At 50.2% G+C, this 19,253-nt stretch overlaps 1 protein-coding gene across 19 annotated transcripts in view; it reads right to left on the bottom strand.

Annotated features, from left to right (window-relative positions):
- Nucleotides 1-19,253, bottom strand: part of MINK1 (misshapen like kinase 1) — a 68,532-nt gene that overhangs the window by 45,743 nt on the left and 3,536 nt on the right. The gene's annotated exons all lie outside the window — the stretch shown is intronic.

Raw genomic sequence — 19,253 nt, 5'->3', positions numbered from 1 at the left:
TGACCATCCCGCCAGTACATCTATGATGCATCATCATATTACATCTGATGACCGTATGGATGACCATCACCGCCAGTGCATCGCCGCCAGACCGCGTTCACCGCCAGTACGTACCACCGACCGCATCATCACGCCAATACGCATCTGACCAGTGGCAAACCGGATTGACCGCATCACCGATGCATCACCCCGCCGATACAGGTATCCTTCCCCTCCAGTCCACCTCCTTCCTCCACTCCCTTCCTCCTTCCTGGCTTCCATTCCTGGATGATCAGACCACTCCTTCCTTCCTCCCCTCCATTCCGTCCACCTCCCCTCCACTCCTTCCTCCACTCCTTCCATTCCTTCCATTCCACTCCCCCCCACCATGTCCCCTTCTTCCCTCCTTCCTCCCTATTCCACCTCCCCATCCAAGCCTCCACCCACCAGCCACACTCCTCCTGACCACATTTCCTGGATGGCTTCCGATTCCCCCCCAGCCACCACCACTCCTCCTCCTTCCTCCCCCCTTCCTCCCCTCCTGTTTCCTTCTCCCCCCCCTTCCATTCCTCCCTTCCCTCTTCCCCCCTCCACTTCCTCCCAGGGATCCACCCTCCCCCCCTGTCCACTCCCCCACCAACCATACTCCCCCACCAACCACACTGCACCCACCAATCCACACTATTCCCCGTGGATTCCATTTTCCCTCTTATTGGGCTAAACAGGTTCTTCCTCAGGCTCACATATGACTGCTGCACAGCTGAATATTCCAGCTATGGTTTACCTGGAGCCTTGCCAATTCTCGTGGTGTGCCTTTTGGTTCTTGCTGGCATGGGGATGAGGCAGAGGGCGGGGCTGCACCCCATGGTGGCTTCCACTCCGTTCCTTCTCACTCCTGGGTCTCCACATGCTGTTCACTCTTGCAAGTTCATCACTCTCCTCCTCTTTACCTGGATGCCTCGTGCCCGTGCCTCCCAACCTCCACTGAGACAATGTCACCTCCAGGAAGTGCCCCTGTCGATCCTCTCCTCCCACAATACCCTGTACTGACCCTTTCATGACACCAATTACATTTTCGTGATTGATTCTCTTATCTGTCTCCTCTGCTAGACTAAGTTCTTGGAGATCAGGGCTGCCCTCAATACCTGTCTGTGGAATGAATGAATACAGAAATAAAAGAAAGCTGGTGTTATCTAGAAAACTCTCCCTCCTTCCTTAATGCAGCAGTTTCTAACACTAGTTTTGGATTATCTCCATCCTTCCAAAATAATCCTTGAATATTCACTTAAGTGGAATGCATTAGAGCAGCTACTAAAAGTGAAAATTCATGCTGGTCACATGAATCAGCACCCTTTATAATTTATATGCTTTCGGTCAATGTTTACCAAGTGGACTTTCTTAGTTCTTTTTCTTTGAGGCAGAGTCTCACTGTGTTGCCTAGGCTGGAGTGCAATGACACGATCTTGGCTCACTGCAACCTCCGCCTGCAAGGTTCAAGTGATTCTCCTGCCTCAGCCTCCCCAAGTAGCTGGGTCAGGCACAAGCCTGCGCCCAGCTGTTTTTTTTTTTTTTTTTTTTTTTGAGGCGGGTCTTGCTGTATCACCCAGGCTGCGCAGGTGCAGTGAAGCAGCGATCTCAGCTCACTGCAGCTCCGCCTCCAGGGCTACGCCATTCTGCATAAGCCTCCGGTAGCTGGGACTACAAGCCACGCCACCAGCCCGGCTAGTTTTTGTTTTTAGTAGAGGCGGGGTTTCACCATGTTAGCCAGGATGGTCTCGATCTGGCCATTGATTCACCCGCTTCGGCCTCCCAAAGTGCTGGGATTACAGGCTTGAGCCACAGCCCGGCCTTATTTTGTGTTGCAGGCAGAGACAGGGTTTCACTTTGTTGGTCAGGCTGGTCTTGAACTCCTGACCTCAGGTGATCGACCCACCTTGGCCTCCTAAAGTGCTGGGATTCCAGGCGTGAGCTACCGTGCGTGGCCCGAGAGTGGACTTTCTCAAGGCAGGGAATTCCTATATGGTTGGCAAAAACCAAACGGGAACACTAATAATGGCCCAAAGAGGTCGGGAGACAACACGGCCAGGAGAGATGAAGGGAAGGCTTCCTGGAGGAGAGAAGAGTCAGCACAGTGGAAAGGAGAGGGAAACGGGCAGAGGCTGGGCTGGATGAGAAGGGCCAAAGAAGTCCCCATCGCGGGGGGCAGACAGCGAGCAGGAAGCCTCTAAGATGGAAGAGGGTAACTCGGGGGTAGGCTTTCTTAGCTGAGGCCAACAGCAAGACGGGAGCGTGGTGAAATGGAACGATAGGGAATGCTTAGTGTTTACTGTACTAAGAATCAGAAGGCCTGGGCACTGGTTCTGACTCCTCTGTATAAAAATCACTTAACCTCTTGGAGGCTCTTTTCCTTACCTACCCAGGCCCATTTCATAAGAATTCACCGATGTAAAAACATTTTAACATCCATAAAGTGCTACAAATTTGCATAGAGTCATTATGAAGAAACTGGCTCCCACTGAGCAAGGCAAAACTGTGGCAAAAAGTGATTTACTGAAACTGTTGGCGTTGCTGGGATTTAGGGTGAAGTGCGGCAGTTCAGGAGAGAAGAAACGAGACAAAGAGCAGAACTGAGAGGAGGGCAGGTGAGAGAGAAGGGAGGAAAACAGATCTGTGGCCTCAGAGGCTGACGGGCAGGGAGGAGGGGCAGTCCCTGGGGAGCGGACACCAGAGAGAGCAAGGAAGGGCACGGCATGGCAGTGGGAGGGGGCAGAAAGGAGATGCCAGGTCCGTTCTGGCTGGCAGATACCAAGCTAACGGAGGAGGACAACACCAGTCATCGGGGGCTGGATAATAATAAGGCTTCTTGCTGCTGGTTTTCAATTGCAGCACAAACAGATCATTATACCTTATTGCCAGCCTCCTCCTGCGGGAGTCAGGTGTCCACAAATCCAAGGGAAGAGACTAGGGAAGCTTTACGACCAAGAAAACTTGTGACCTGCACCCATATGATTTCGCATTCCAGAAGACCAATGAGACGCCATGAGAGAAAACGGGACTGAAAGCTCTGAAGGACAAGGGGACAGAAAAGAGACCCTGGAAGGAGTGGGAGAGGGTGCGAAGCTGAGTCAGCTGGAGGAAGAACAGGTAGAGGGTGGGGCCAGCAGGAAGGGGAGGAAGGACTGTCTGAATCACACTCTGAGAAAGAACAGGGTTCCTCTCCAAAGGGTGGAGACCAGATATTCTCTGGCCCCACCAAGGACCAACCCAGGATAAATTACAGCTGAAGAGACGCAGGTGAGACAGATGGGGAACTTCCTGACCAGCAGGATGGAGCAAACAAGTTCACTCAACTTTTCACTGGGCCTGTCTCTCCTGTTTATCCTAAGACACCTTCCCAGACACTTTTCATGCCAACTCTGTGGTCTGGTGAACCAGCTCAGGTATTCATTCAACAAACACTGAGTGTCAGCTATGTACAGGCGCTGCTAGATACTAGAATGTGGCGTTGAACAAAACAGAAATGGTCCCTTCTTCCTTCATGGAGCTTACAGTCTAGTCAAGGAAGCAGATGTTAGAGACATAATTACATAACACCTGTGAGACTCTGATGAAACAGTATAGAGTGCTATCAGAACGACTCAAGGAGGCTGCAGCGAGCCAAGCTTGCGCCACTGCACTCCAGCCCAGATGGCAGAGGGAGACAGTATCTCAAAAAAAAAGATGAAGAAGAAGAAAAGATTAAAGGGAGGTCATGATGGGGAAGGGAGCCAGGAAGGGCCTGCTAAGGAAGTGATATTTAAGCTGAGACCAGCCGGGCACGGTGGCTCACACCTGTAATCCCAACACTTTGGGAAGCCGAGACGGGCAGATCACCTGAGGCCGAGAGTTCGAGACTAGCCAGACCAACATGGAGAAACCCCGTCTCTACTAAAAATGTAAAAAATTAGCTGGGCATGGTGGCGGGCGCCTGTCATCCCAGCTACTCGGAAGGCTGAGGTAGAAGAATTGCTTAAATCAGGAGATGGAGGTTGCGATGAGCCAAGATGGCACCATTGCACTCCGGCCTGGGCAACAAGAGCAAAACTCCAACTAAAAAAAAAAAAAAAAAAAAAGCTGAGACCACAGGGACAAGCAAGAGTTAACCAAGGGAGGAACAGGGGTAGGGAGTACACAAAGGCTCAAGGCAGGAATCTCAATCTCCAGGCAAGGCAGAGTAAGGAGCCCAGCATCCTGAGCCGCCCAGCCCTGAATCTGTGCCTTTCAATAAAGCTTTTTATACATTTTTGTGCGAACGTCTTGTCTCTCACATCCCAACAAAGCTGTGTATCCCCAAGGGTGAGGCACAGGTTTTCCCCTCAGGCTGAATGCTTTCTCTGGGTGGGTCCAGAGCTTTTACAGAAAACAGCACGCAGGGCCAGGGTGACTGCCCAGTGATTGCCGGAATTCCTGAGTCAGGACAAACAGGACTTTCGTGTTCAGATTGAAGTTACTCTTCCTTGCAGTGACGCTGGAAGACTTTCAGGAGATGGCAAGAGGCTCTAGGTCTGGGAAAGGGGAGCCAAGCCCACAGAATTCCAGGTCTACACCTGGGGCTCACTGACTCACTCGCAGCCATGTACATTAAAATCAATAGACTGGGTGGTTTTCTCTTTCTTTTTTTTTCTTTTTTTTTTGAGATGGAGTCTTGCTCATCTCCCAGGCTGGAATGCAGTGGCGCGATCTCGGCTCACTGCAAGTTCCACCTCCCGGGTCCACGCCATTCTCCTGTTTCAGCCTCCCAAGTATCTGGGACTACAGGCGCTCGCCACATCGCCTGGCTAGTTTTTTGTATTTTTAGTAGAGACGAGGTTTCACCGTGTTAGCCAGGATGGTCTCAATCTCCTGACCTTGTGATCTGCCCGCCTCGGCCTCCCAAAGTGCTGGGATTACAGGCATGAGCCACTGCGCCCGGCCGGTTTTCTCTTTCTTAAACAAAATACTAAGTCGGGGGAGAGGAATGTTAAAGAACCCCAGGAGACACGCTTTGTGAGAACTTTGTACAGTAAGAAAAGTTGGGCAGCTACCACCTGTCTAATGAGCATTTACCAGACTAAGCACTTTACATCCCTTTTATTTAATCCTCTCAACATCCCTATTAGGTGAGTCTTGTTACCTTCATTTTACAAAGGACAAAACTGAGGCACCAGGGGCCGGGTGCACAGTGGCTCAGGCCTGTAATCCCAGCACTTTGGGAGGATGAGGCGGATGGATCACCTGAGGTCAGGAGTTCAAGACAAGCCCAGCCAACATGGCAAAACCCTATCTCTACTAAAAAATACAAAAATGAGGCCGGGCACGGGGGCTCATACCTGTGATCCCAGCACTTTGAGAGGCCAAGGCAGGCGGATCACGAGGTCAGGAGATCGAGACCATGCTAGCTAACACAGTGAAACCCTGTCTCTACTAAAAATACAAAAAATTAGCTAGGCGTGGTGGCAGGTGCCTATAGTCCCAGCTACTCGGGAGGCTGAGGCAGAAGAATGGTGTGAACCCGGGAGGCGGAGCTTGCAGTGAGCCGAGATTGCGCCACTGCACTCCAGCCTGGGCGACAGAGCAAGACTCCGTCTCAAAAAAAAAAACAAAAAAATCCCTAAAAACTGAGGCATAGGGGTATGAGTTACTTGCCAAAGAACACATAGTAAGTGACAGAACTGGGGTTTGAATCAAGCCTGTCTCCAAGGCCTGTGCAGTCGCAGGGAGGGATGATGGGGAAGGTCCCCCATTCCAGGTCCCTCTCTGTCCCTAAGGAACAATTCCCTGTCTTCACAAGTCAATCCCCACTTGGTTCTGACTCCTTTTCCTCCTCAGCACTAACAGACACAGGAAACCATCTTTGGAGTGTACGTATTCTGAAGGTCATATTTCAAATCAAACAGTCCTTCAGACTCCCTCCCGTCCTCCCTCGCTCCTTCTTCCCTTCTCTCTCCTCCCTCTCTCTCCTTTTTAACAGAGATGAGGTCTATACGTTGCCCAGGATGGTCTCAAGCTCCTGAGCTTAAGCACTCCACCCACCTCTGCCTCCCAAAGTGCTGGGAATACAGGCATGAGCCACTGTACTGGGCCCAGAGCTTTTTCTGAAACTTCCCTGTATTTTTTTGTGTCTTTCCCATGGATGCTGGGCTCCATGCCCGCACTCCGACACTGTACTCAACCTGAGATCTCTCCACACAGTAGGAACTGGTGTTTCCCAGACCAGCTGTGAGACACCACCCGCCCTGGTCACTGGCACCCCCCGTTTCTCTCAGCTCCTCCCAGCTTAACACACAGTCACCACCTCATACATGCACTTTTCCTTATATATAGAACACTGCAAATTACACATTTGATATATTCATATGTTTAAGTCAGTGTGAGAACAAATAAAGCATATTTTGACCTCTACGACAGGGGGCTGGCTCTGTCTCATAGTAGGCACTCAAAAAGTTTTAGGAAGGAAGAAGGACTCCTGGGCCTGAAGGGATATTAGGGATCCTATCATCCTACAGCCCTCAGGAAACACTCCCTGCAAATGTGTAGGCTGTGGAGACAGACTTGGATTCAAACCAGCTTCAGCTCACCTAGTCAGGCATGGTGGTGGGAGCCTGTAATCTCAGCTACGCTAGAGGCTGAGGCAGGAGAATCACTTGAACCCCGGAGGCAGAGGATGCAGTGAGCTGAGACTGCGCCACTGCACTCCAGCCTGAGCAAGACTCCATCTAAATGAATGAATGAATGAATGAATGCATGAATGAATGAATGAAATGGAACCAAAACTAGAACCAGGTTGCCCAGCTCCTCATGCTATGTACACTCCATGGATCACACTGCCTCAAAGGCAAAGTCAAACAGCCCATTGTGTTAGCAGGTCTTCCACTGACAGTCTTTTAGAGATGGGCAATTTGGGCCACCTGAGGAGGTTATGAGGCCAGGACAGGAGATCCGGGCAGTAGCAGGTATGTTCATTGTTAACTTGTGAAACACACCTCATCTGCAAAGACTACATTTTGGACCCCACACTGACCAATCTCACATGAGATCTTTGTTTCCGTGGGGACTGGGCAATGCGGCAGTCATGAGACATGAGTATGGGAAGTCAGCTCTCACTAGCTCTGAGACCTTGACTGAGTGCTGGCACCTTTTGAAATGTAAGATGGGGCCGAGCATGGCGGCTCACACTTGTCATCCTAGCACCTTGGGGGGCAGAGGTGGGAGGATCACTGGAGGCCAGGAGTTCAAGGCTGCAGCGAGTTATGACCATGCCACTGCATTCCAGTCTGGGCAACAGAGCATGACCCTGTCTCAAAATTAGTAATGATAAGATGGCCCATAGATGCTCTGCTATCAACACAAACACTTCAATCACTTATTACTTTTATTGGCGATGGTGATGGGAACAACATCCAGGCAGACTGCAAGGTAACACCTAAGGATGTTAGTGTCTCTAGGAGTCATCAATTGGAACATTCCTTCATTCAAACCTTGAACATTAGTGTGGGGTAGACTGAGACTCAGTCCAAGGAAAACAACTGACTGCCATTCAGACCTGGCTCAGTCTAAGAAAAAAGTAGGTTTTAGACTGCAGTAAGAGGAACTGTGGTGAGAAGGGCCACTCAGTATTGGGCAGTTCCTGGCAGGTGTCATCAAATACGTGTAGCCTGCTCTAAAGGTTGTACACGGAGACAGAGAAAAAAGACCTCATAAGTCCTTGAGTCTTCCCTTGATCCTTGCAATCTGACACTGTTGTGAGGAAAGTCTGAGGTCTTTTGCACTGCAGGCTTCTGCCTGGTAATGTAAGGGCACAGCCCACAATAGTGTACCCTAACATACCACCCCCGCCTACCAGCTAGACGCCTGTATTTTGACCTCTAAGACAGGGGGCTCTCCTACCCTCCTCTCTTCCTGGGTCACCTGAAGAATAAGTATGTCTCTCCCTCCCTTTTTCCTCCTTCCCCATGAAGGTCAGTGAGAAACTGTAAATAGCAAGGATGACGGAAAGTGAGGAGGCCAGGGAGGCCACTGCACTCATCTCTGTTCTAAAATATCCAACTCAGCCATGCACGGTGGCTCACGCCTGCAATCCCAGCACTTTGGGAGGCTGAGGCAGGCGGATCACTCGAGGCTGGGAGTTTGAGACCAGCCTGACCACCAGGGTAAAACCCCCATTTCTACTAAAAATACAAAAATTAGCTGGGCGTGGTGGCGCGCGCCTGTAGTCCCAGCTATTATGCTTGGGAGGCTAAGGCAGAATAGCCTGAACCCGGGGGTGGAGGCTGCAGTGAGCCAAGATCGCGTCACTGCACTCCACCCTGGGCGACAGCGCGAGACTCCGTCTCAAAAAAAAAAAAAAAAAAAAAAAAATTCAATTCCAGGTCATGCTTTGAGTCTGTCCAGGGGTATAAACACCAGAGGAATACGGAATACGGAGCCTGACCTGGCTCTCAACTGTCCAGGCCTGGAGGTCCAGGAGGGTTGACCCCCCTTTAACACATGTACACCACACATACTAACACAGAAATGCTGTTATATACTATCATCTTCATCCCCTAAACGACCTTATTTCCAACTTCCTCTAGCACCTAATCATCAGACCCCCAGGATGAGATGAAGTAAGAGGTTGAAAACAAGCAAGATGACGAACATGAGCATAGCAGAAACCAGAGCGCACGTCATGGCTGGGGGATGGCGAAAGGAACTGAATACGGAACAGAAACCCTTAACTTCTCTTGCTACTGCCCAATCCTCTTGTGATTCCAGGCAGCCATTTCATTTAAAATCCCTTTCAGAAGCCTGTCGTCTTGCATGAGAGCTGGGAAGCTGGGAGGGGGGTTGTGTTCCGGGTTGGCTGATGATACGTGGACTTCTAAGACATGAACCTAGGCTGACTCAACAAATATTAAGCATCTGCTCGGTCAGACCCTCTGCTCAACTGTGCACACACAAAAGACGACGAGGTGCGGAATGGCGGCTGCCAGGGGCTGGAAGGTGGCGGGTCAGAGAGTCAGTGTTTACTGGGTACAGAGTTTCATCTGGGGAGGATGAAGTAGTTCTGGAGATGGATGGTGGTTACAGTTGCACAACAGTGTGAATGTACTTAATGCCACAGAACTGTACACTTAAAAATGGTTATAATGGTAAGTCTTACATATACTTAATCACATTAAAAAAAAAAACCAAAACACATTTTTAAAGGGTGGGGGGAAATGAGAGAGTCTTCCTCTCCTCCCTCTGAAAAGGCTTTCTTTTGAATGATTCGACTGTCTTTCCTCCAGACCAAATATTCTGAATTCTTCTGCACGTCCTTCTTGGCATCACAGTGATCTGCCCAGCGGCCCTACATTTAGAAATCTCTCTCAGTTCTGGGTACGAGCCCCATGGAGCTCTGTATTCCCAACATGTGCTCCCCAGTGCCAACCCACCAGCAGTTCAGCTCAGGCTGAGGTCACTTACTCTCCCCACCTCAGAAAGACCCAGGTATATGAATAAAAGGTGTCCTCTATTAAGACACAGCTCTAGAGGCCATGCGCTCCTGGAGGGCAGTAACTATCTCTCATACAGGCTGTCTCCAGCCCACGAAACTGGCCATATTCCAAAAGTCTCCAAAAACTTGACTGAGAAACAGTGTGGATAATGTTATAGTCCTCAGTAAGCCCACAAAGCCTGTTTACCACAGGTCACAGGAATATCACACATTTACAATTAAAACCGGCAGGCTGGGCGCGGTGGCTCACACTCGTAATCCCAGCACTTTGGGAGGCCGAGGTGGGTGGATCACCTGAGGTCAGGAGTTCGAGACCAGCCTGACCAACATGGTGAAACCCCGTCTCTACTAAAAATACAAAAATTAGCCAGGTGTGGTGGCGTGCAACTGTAATCCTAGCTACTTGGGAGACTGAGACAGAAGGATCGCTTGAACCTGGGAGGTGGAGGTTGCAGTGAGCCAAGATCGCGCCACTGCACTCTAGCCTAGGCAAAAGAGCAAGACTTCAGCTCAAAAAAAGTGAAAACAAACCAAAAAACAGGCAGAAGACAATACTAGTTGCATGTAGTCTAGAGTGCCAGCTACACATTGCCCTCCTGTCCTCCCCTCAGTGCCCACCCTCAAATATACCCCGCCACGTGGGAGCAGGCCCCCCTCCAACAGCATGGCAGCCCAGGTTTTGGAGACAGACTTGAGTCTGAATGTGGGCTCTGCTGCTTCCTGGCTGTCCAACCTCAGGCAAGTTACTTTTTTTTTTTTTTTTTTGAGAGGGAGCCTCGCTCTGTTGCCCAGGCTGGAGTGCAGCTCACTGCAAGCTCCACCTCCCGGGTTTACGCCATTCTCCTGCCTCAGCCTCCCGAGTAGCTGGGACTACAGGCGCACACCACCTCGCCCGGCTAGTTTTTTTTGTATTTTTTAGTAGAGACGGGGTTTCACGGTGTTAGTCAGGATGGTCTCAATCTCCTGACCTCGTGATCCGCCCGTCTCGGCCTCCCAAAGTGCTGGGATTACAGGCGTGAGCCACCGCGCCCGGCCTCAGGCAAGTTACTTAACTTCCAGGTTAATTTCTGTAAGCTTTGGTTTCTTCATCTTGCAAACGAGGATAAATCCTCCACCTCAAAGGGTTATTGTGAGAGACAATGAGATTACAGAAGGAAAGAAGCTACTGCACAGTAAGCGTTCATTACCGTTCTTATTCCAACCCCAAACACCCCCTTCTGAAATGAATCCACGTTGTAATATAAATAACTTCTATCAGAGCAATCTTCATTCCAAACAGAAGACAGACAGAAAAAGGACCTACTAGAACCAGTCAACTTTTTTTTTGTGACGGGGTCTCGTTCTGTCGCCCAGGCTGGAGTGCAGTGATGCAACCTTGGCTCACTGCAACCTCCACCTCTCGGGTTCAAGTGATTCTCCTGCTCAGCCTCCCCAGTAGCTGGGATTACAGGTGCCTGCCACCATGCCTGGCTAATTTTTTGTATTTTTTTTTTTTTTTTTTTAAAGACGGAGTCTCGCTCTGTCGCCCAGGCTGGAGTGCAGTGGCCGGATCTCAGCTCACTGCAAGCTCCGCCTCCCGGGTTCACGCCATTCTGCTGCCTCAGCCTCCGGAGTAGCTGGGACTACAGGCGCCGCCACCTCGCCCGGCTAGTTTTTTTGTATTTTTTTAGTAGAGACGGGGTTTCACCGTGTTAGCCAGGACGATCTCCTGACCTCGTGATCCGCCCATCTCGGCCTCCCACAGTGCTGGGATTACAGGCTTGAGCCACCGCGCCCGGCCAATTTTTTGTATTTTTAGTAGAGACGGGGTTTCACCATGTTGGCCAGGCTGGTGTTGAACTCCTGACCTCAAGTGATCTGCCTGCCTCGGACTCCTAAAGTGCTGGGATTACAGGCATGAGCCACCATGCCCGGCCCCAACCAACTTCTGATCCACATCTTGCCTGTCCCCATAGCCTGCTTCGACACGTGAGGGTCAGGTAGTTTCCACTGTGAGGAATGACCTTGTTAAGGTTAGGCGGACTCTCTCCAGCTCCTGACTCTCTCCAGCTCCTACAAACCTTAGCTACCCAAGGCCAGGAGCCTATCAAGTTCTGCTCTCCTGACTGGGGGTGGGAAGCAGCGAGTTGTGGAAGGCAGCTCTGCGGCACAGCTCCAGCTCCTCCCGCTCAGCTGTGCTGCTTCCCAGCCACTCGCCCACCCTGAAAGGATACACTAGGGCAAGGGGTCTTCTTTTTTTTTTTTTTTTTTTGAGACGGAGTCTCGCGCTGTGTCACCCAGGCTGGAGTGCAGTGGCACGATCTCGGCTCACTGCAAGCTCCGCCTCCCAGGTTCAGGCCATTCTCCTGCCTCAGCCTCCGAGTAGCTGGGACTACAGGCGCCCGCCACCACGCCCGGCTAGTTTTTTGTATTTTTAGTAGAGACGGGGTTTCACCATGTTAGCCAGGATGGTCTCGATCTCCTGACCTCGTGATCCGCCCGCCTCGGCCTCCCAAAGTGCTGGGATTACAGGCTTGAGCCACCAAGCCCGGCCTGAGGGCAAGGTGTCTTCTACTCTCTCTGGTCACTCCCCGAGATGTGAGTAATGACATTCATTCACCACACCTCTGTCTTCAAAAAGACAAGTATAGGATGAAAAGACCCCAGAGAAGAGACGATGTGCTGGCCCCTCTCTCAGATGCTGCATGCACCTGCCGGTCTTTGCCTCACACTGCTTAGGCTTTGGGGCACTCTGTCCAACTGTTTTCTTGAAGACTCTTTCCTCAGTTACTTAGAATTAAAGACTAACTATTGCAAGCTTCAGCCACTTTCTTAAAAATGTGCCTTGAAAGAAAGAGTGGGTGGGTGGTGAAAAGAGAACATGAAAATCTTCCTTACAGTCTGGCTGGGAGCCTACCCATTTTACCTCCAGAGGTATGCTGGCAGACAAAAGCTGCTAGATATGTGCCATGCACAAGGGTAATTTAGAGCCCGCATTCCTCTCTCTACCTGGAAAGAAGTACACAGGGGACTTAGGAACTACTTTCTACTTCATGGAAGAAACCTATCCAGACCTTCCCTGGGTCTCTCCCGTGTCCATAACAAGTTCATGAGAGGTACCAGTGGCAATCTGGGTGGAAAAACAGTTCTTCGATGCACTGTCCCAGACTCTGCCAGATGGTTAACATCCCCAATCCCCATGTGCTAAATGCCATTAGCGCTCCCAAGACATCAAATGCCATTAGTGCTCCCAAGACTTTTTTTTTTTTTTTTTTTTTTAAAGACAGAGTCTGGCTCCGTCGCCCAGGCTGGAGTGCAGTGGCCCGATCTCAGCTCACCGCAAGCTCCACCTCCTGGGTTCACACCATTCTCCTGCCTCAGCCTCCTGAGTAGCTGGGACTACAGGCGTCCGCCACCATGCCCGGCTAGTTTTTTTTAATTTTTAGTAGAGACAGGGTTTCACCGTGTTAGCCAGGATGGTCTCGATCTCCTGACCTCATGATCCGCCCGCCTCGGCCTCCCAAAGTGCTGGGATTACAGGTGTGAGCCACTGCGCCCAGCGCTCCCAAGACAGTTAATCCTCCCTCCTCAACATTTCCAAACACCCCCTGGAGGCCAGCGGTGCCCTGGCTGAGAACCACTGAGTCAGCACCTGTATTGCTTTGAATCCCACAGTGCCCAGCACATACTGGGCACCCTGTACTGCTTGTGGATTGAATCTAGTAGGAAAGGAGCAGTCACAGACATACTTAGATCCACGTCTCTTACCAAGTAATTTCTGAACCCCTACTGTGTGCTCAGCATCTTTATATGGATGAAGAGGAGACATGGATCACAGTCTCTACACATAAGGAAGTGGTAGGAAAAACAAGACCATAACACATTATGCAATATAAGGCAATACATAAGCCAATGCTAAATCGTAAGGTCTGTGAGAAAGCGGATGACGTGATCAGTAAAGGCTGGCAAAATCCGGGGAGGCTTTCTGGGAAAAAAACATAAGTTGAGGCGGCTCTTGAAGGAGGTGGGCTTGTCTTCATTCAGCCCTATGGATCCTCAGCCTGTACCTGCCAGGACCGCTGTTCATGGAAAACTCCTCTATGCCTGTCATTCTAGGAGCAACGCGGCAACCCAAGCCCTTCAAATCTCCAGGTGGCTCCTGGAACAAGAGGGTGTGAGGAATTTCCCATTCTTTGCCAGAAGACCAGCAAATATCAGGCCTGCTTTTAGGAGGCCTGCTCATCCCAAAGGCAACAGAAGAAACCACTGGTGGAAGTGCCAATGGCGGAGGTGCCCAAGACAGAACCAAAAAGCATTTGGTGCTCTGTGTACATACTGAGTCATGGGCTCCACATGGTGGGACTCCTAGTTGTGACCACAGATACTCCCCACATCGCCTGTCCCCTGTGGCCCTGGAATTCTCCTGCTGTGGATGAACCTGAGGTCTCAGCTATCTCCTCTGTCAAAGGTCTTCTTGCCGCCTCGCTCGCCAACCATCACCATTTTTCTTAGGTAGCTCATCCCCATTTCCTCCATTCATCTCTCTCCAGTCACCCAGGCTCCTCCCACAGGCTGTGCCACCAAACTCTCCTCACAGCCCATCCCACCGTCTTCTCCACTGCCATCCTCCTGACATTCAAGCTGGTCCCAGAGTCTGGCTCCTCCAGGAAGCCCAAAACTCGTGGCTTCCCCAACCCTGTTTCCTTTCAAACATGCAAAATCAGTAACACTCCCCCTCCACACCCCACTCATCCTTTACTTGTATACAATGTAAATCGAGAGTCTTGTCTATTTATATACACTATCCAGCTAATGTTAGAAAGAATCCCACTTCCCACAGACCACAGGAGCTAAGCTGAGGGCTGGGCCTACTTGTTCTTATTTCTGTGAGACTTACCTACCTTCCAAACCCCAGGCGCCCCTTAGGCTAATAACATCTAGGGATACACCCTCCTCTCTCATACACCCCACTCTGAGAAGCCATATCTAAGTCCACAGATCCAGGACCCAGAGTCCCTCCCCCAGTAAGTAAAAATGAGGATTATATGAGTCATAAGCTCTTTCCATATACATGCTCTTAACTTCTGAGACAAACAAATAAACCATTTCTTCCCCTCCCACAGGAAGATTGATTCAGAAGAAATCCTTTTGGAATTAAGCCTGGAGTTTCCACCCCCTCCTCAGGCTTCTTGCCCTCGATTGTTGACCAAATGCTTCACCATAAGAATGGCCCCATTCCAGAGTCTCCCAATTCTTGCCATCACCAAACTCTACCTGCTGGTTCAACTCCATCTAATCTTTCTGCAGTAATGCCAGTTTAGCTTTCTGACATGATTTACGTCTCTCAATCAACTAGATATTTTTGTCTTATAAAAGTTTTGTCTGGTAAAAGCAATTTTTTTTTCCATGACACAGCCCTCAGGAGATCCTGAGAATATATCATCAAAACAATTCTTGTTATATGTGCCCATGGCATGTTAAAGTTTTCTGCTACAGGCCTTACCATGGCTTGCAATCTCACACACACACACACACACACACACACACACACACACACACAATTAATAAATAATTACTTGATTAACGTCTCTCCCTACTACTAGACTGTAGGAGAACCATATCGGTCTTGTTCACTACTGTGTCCTCTGTGCCTAGTTCTAGATCTTTCCTCAAACAGAACATGAAATCCTACCCACACGTAGCACGTACAACCTCAGGCTGTCTAGCCACTGGACAAAATCTCCAGGGGCTCTCTTGGGTCACTACAATTCCATCCCTCTTTTCTCTCCTCCCTCTACTATTCCCGCCCTTAGTAAGAACAAAGAGCCTCAAAACCCTTTTTCCATTATGCCCTAGAAGAGCTTCCTATAGCTAAGAGAGGCCCAGACTCAAGTTAAGGACTGGCTGGTTGGGAGGAGAATGGCAGAAGAACTGGAGAGAGCAGAGAATGGCCGTGAGCCGTGGACAGGATCCAACTCTTCTACCAAGTCATGTTTTTGTATCTTACTATATTCTGTGTGCAATCAAGAAATGCTTTGAGAGTTGACTTATTAACCTGATCACTTTTGTTCTGTCTTCAATCCAGGAAAGAGAACACTGAGACAGATAGTAGTAAAAAGTAGGTGTTGAGGGGAGTGGGGGCTGAAGAGCAGGTTTCAAGATGACTTCCCACTGACCACAGAAAATGAGTGTAATTCATGGAAATAAGGTTTAACAAAAATGTCCCAGTCTTGAAGGTTGTAGGATATTAAGGAAAAACAGTAACAAAGCTAAGAAAAAGAGTCAGCTGGGCCGGGTAGCTCAAGCCTGTAATCCCAGAACTTTGGGAGGTCGACGCATGGATCACCCAGGTCAGGAAATCGAGACCATCCTGGCTAACACGGTGAAACCCCGCTCTACTAAAAATACAAAAACTAGCTGGGAAGGTGGCGGACGCCTGTAGTCCCAGCTACTCGGGAGGCTGAGGCAGGAATATATGTGAACCCGGGAGGCATGGAGCTTGCGAGCTGAGATCCGCCACTGCACTCCAGCCTGAGCCGACAGAGACTCGCGGTCAAAAGCAGTGGAAGGGCCGCGGCTCACGCCTGCAATCCCAACACTTTGGGAGGCCAAGATGGGTGGGATCACGAGGTCAGGAGATCGAGACCATCCTGGCTAACATGGTGAAACCCCTGCCTACTAAAAACACAAAAATTAGCCAGGCGTGGTGGCGGGCGCCTGTGGTCCCAGCTACTCGGGAGGCTGAGACGGGAGAATGGCGTGAACCTGGGAGGCGGAGCTTGCAGTGAGCGGAGATCATGCCACTGCACTCCAGCCTCGGTGACAGTGAGAGACTTCGTCTCACAAAAAAAAAAAAGAGTCTAGGCTTAGAAAGGCATTGCTTGGGTGGATGTCCCCAGAGATCTGGTTAAATAGCTTAGTAGAGGACTGAGTACTATATATTACATCCTTCCCATAGAATTTGGAACCTGATTCTCAACACAGTAGACTGCCAATGCTTGGCGACTGACTGGTGCAGAAAAGGAGATTATTGATAACTTGCTCTGATTCAACTTTGTCTGGAGACAGAAAGATTAGACAGGCAGACTCACGGGCCTCTGGAGATGCTCTCCAGTCCAGAATTGCTCTGTGTTTCTGGGTTGAGAGGTTACTGCATGCCTTCTCTACAGACCTACGCCAGAACACAAGCTTGGCAAGAGCGGTTGCACACTTCCTGCCATCGTGTCCCCTACATGACAAACGAAGGTGGTTTACATGTGCAAGTCGCATGTGTGACCCTGTCTGAGGCACACAGTTCAATGCGGAAAGGAATGGAGGCCCGATTTGAAGTCAGGATTCTGTACGGCACAGTTTTAATGGAGCTCCTGAGGCAAGAGTGAGGGGCTGGGCCAGCTGGCTCCCTTGCTGACCTTACTGTTATCTTACGTGTCAAAACCCCCCCGCTGTGTATATCCCTAAGGACTGTGGCAGTCTGTCCCATCCCATAGCATAAAGGGTGGTGATGTCTCTCTCTCTGTTTGGGGAATGACTGGTCACCTAGTTTCGGCCAAGTTCTCAGTAATCTTCCTTCCGTCATTTTGCCAAAGCAGCATTTCACTTCACTCTAAATGCCTCCAGCTCTCCAAACAGCCCCATCCCCCTTTTGCAATTTTCTAGGGGAAAAAAAGTCACTATTGAATGTCCTTACTTCTGCAGCAGGAGGTCAGTCTTCCCATTCTCCTGCCTAAGGCATCTGTCATCAACATTTGGACAGCTAGCACATCAGAACACAGTGGCAGTCCCACGTTGCTCAGCAGCCTAGAAATACATGCCCAGAACTGCCAGCTTTCCGAGTGGTGCTGGCTCCACAGCCGCATGAAGAGAGGAGGAAGGCGAAGACACTTCTCCAAAGAACAGACACAACAACACAAAATCATTTGAAAAAGAACATCTCTGTCAGCAGCTACCACCGAGCAACAAGTCCTTCTTGAATGTGCTCCATGCTATGATTTCAATCCAGCGATGCTAAGCATAGCTCCACAGTTTCAAGGACACTGCAGTCGAAAACTTCGAGCTGGACGGTAAAAAGAAGCTGTTTGATTTATGAAGTGGGTCAACCAAAAGGAGCAATGCAAAAGGAAAGAGGTCAGGCCGGGGTCTGCCCCCTCCTTGTCCCATCTACTTCCGCCGATATTTATCCTTTGTGAGAAGCCAAGAGTTCCAAGTCAGAAGGTTCTCCTGGAATATAACCAAGCTGAGACACAGAGGCCCACATTTTCTGTTGGATGATCCTAACTTTACTTCAAGGGCATCGCTCAGCTGGAGGCTTCCAGAACTGTTTACCCCAGACAAGGTCTGATTCTAAAAACATCCCAGAAAAAATATATTCTTAATTGTGCATAAATAAAAGAGGGGCAAAAAGAACCTTAAGAAGCCTGAGGTTTATTGAATACTTTCTCTAAGCAAGCACTGTGCTGAGCTTTCACTTGTTATAACAGGCACTTCTTCAATAAACATGTGAGCCCTATTATGTGCAAAACACTGTTACAGGCACTGGGGATACAAAAATGAACAAAATAGTCAAAATCTTAGCTTTCACTGAACTGTTTTGTATTTCTTTTTTTTTTTTGAGATCGGAGTCTCGGCTGTTGCCCGGCTGGAGGGCAGTGGCCGATCTCAGCTCACTGCAAGCCCTCACCTGGCTTTACGCCGCTTTATTCTCTGCTCTCAGCTCTCCCGAGTAGCTGGGACTATGTGCCTCGGCCAACTCACCGCTATGGTATTTTTAGTAGAGACGGGTTTCACCGTGTTTGCCAGGATGGTCTCCACCTCCTGACCTCGCGGATCCGCCTGCCCCCGGCCTCCCAAAGTGCTGGGATTACAGGCTTGAGCCACCTACCGGCCTATTTCTTTTTTTGAGACAGAGTCTGGCTTGTTGCCCATGCTGGAGTGCCGGTGCACCACCAGCTGCTGCAACCTCCACCTCCCAGGTTCAAGTGATTCTCCTGCCTCAGCCTCCTGAGTAACCGGGAACTGAGATTACAGGTGTGAGCCACCACACCTGGCTAATTTTTTTTTTTTTTTTGGGATAGAATCTGTTTCTGTCGCCCAGCTCTGAGCACAGTGCTGATGTCCGCCACTGCAAGCTCCGCCTCTGGGTTCATGCCATTCTCCCCGCCAGCCTCCCAGGCTGGGACTACAGGCACCTGCCACCATGCCTGGCTAATTTTTTTGTATTTTTAGTAGAGACGGGTTTCACTGTGTTAGCCAGGATGGTCTCGATCTCCTGACCTAGTGATCCGCCCGCCTCGACCTCCCAAAGTGCTGGGATTACAGGTGTGAGCCATCGCGCCCGGCCTTTTTTTTTTTAGTAGAGATGGGGTTTTACTATGTTGGCCAGGCTGGTCTAGAACTTTTTTTTTTTTTTTGAGACGGAGTCTTGCTCTGTCGCCCAGGCTGGAGTGCAGTGGTGCCATCTTGGTTCACTGCAAGCTCCGCCTCCTGGGTTCACACCATTCTCCTGCCTCAGCCTCCTGAGCAGCTGGGACTACAGGCGCCCGCCACCACGCCCGGCTAATTTTTTGTATTTTTAGTAGAGACGGGGTTTCACCGTGTTAGCCAGGATGGTCTCGATCTCCTGACCTCGTGATCCGCCCACCTCAGCCTCCCAAAGTGCTGCTGGGATTACAGGCGTGAGCCGCCGCGCCTGGCCCTGGTCTCGAACTTCTGACCTCAGGTGATCCATCTGCCTCGGCCTCCCAAAGTGCTGGGATTACAGTCGTGACCCACCACACCCGACCACTGAACTGACATTTTAGTG

This window comes from Papio anubis, chromosome 17 (genome assembly GCF_008728515.1).
Source record: "Papio anubis isolate 15944 chromosome 17, Panubis1.0, whole genome shotgun sequence".
Lineage (NCBI taxonomy): Eukaryota > Metazoa > Chordata > Mammalia > Primates > Cercopithecidae > Papio > Papio anubis.
The sequence above is the reverse complement of the archived record's forward strand: the minus strand, read 5'-3'. Positions and strand labels throughout refer to the sequence as shown.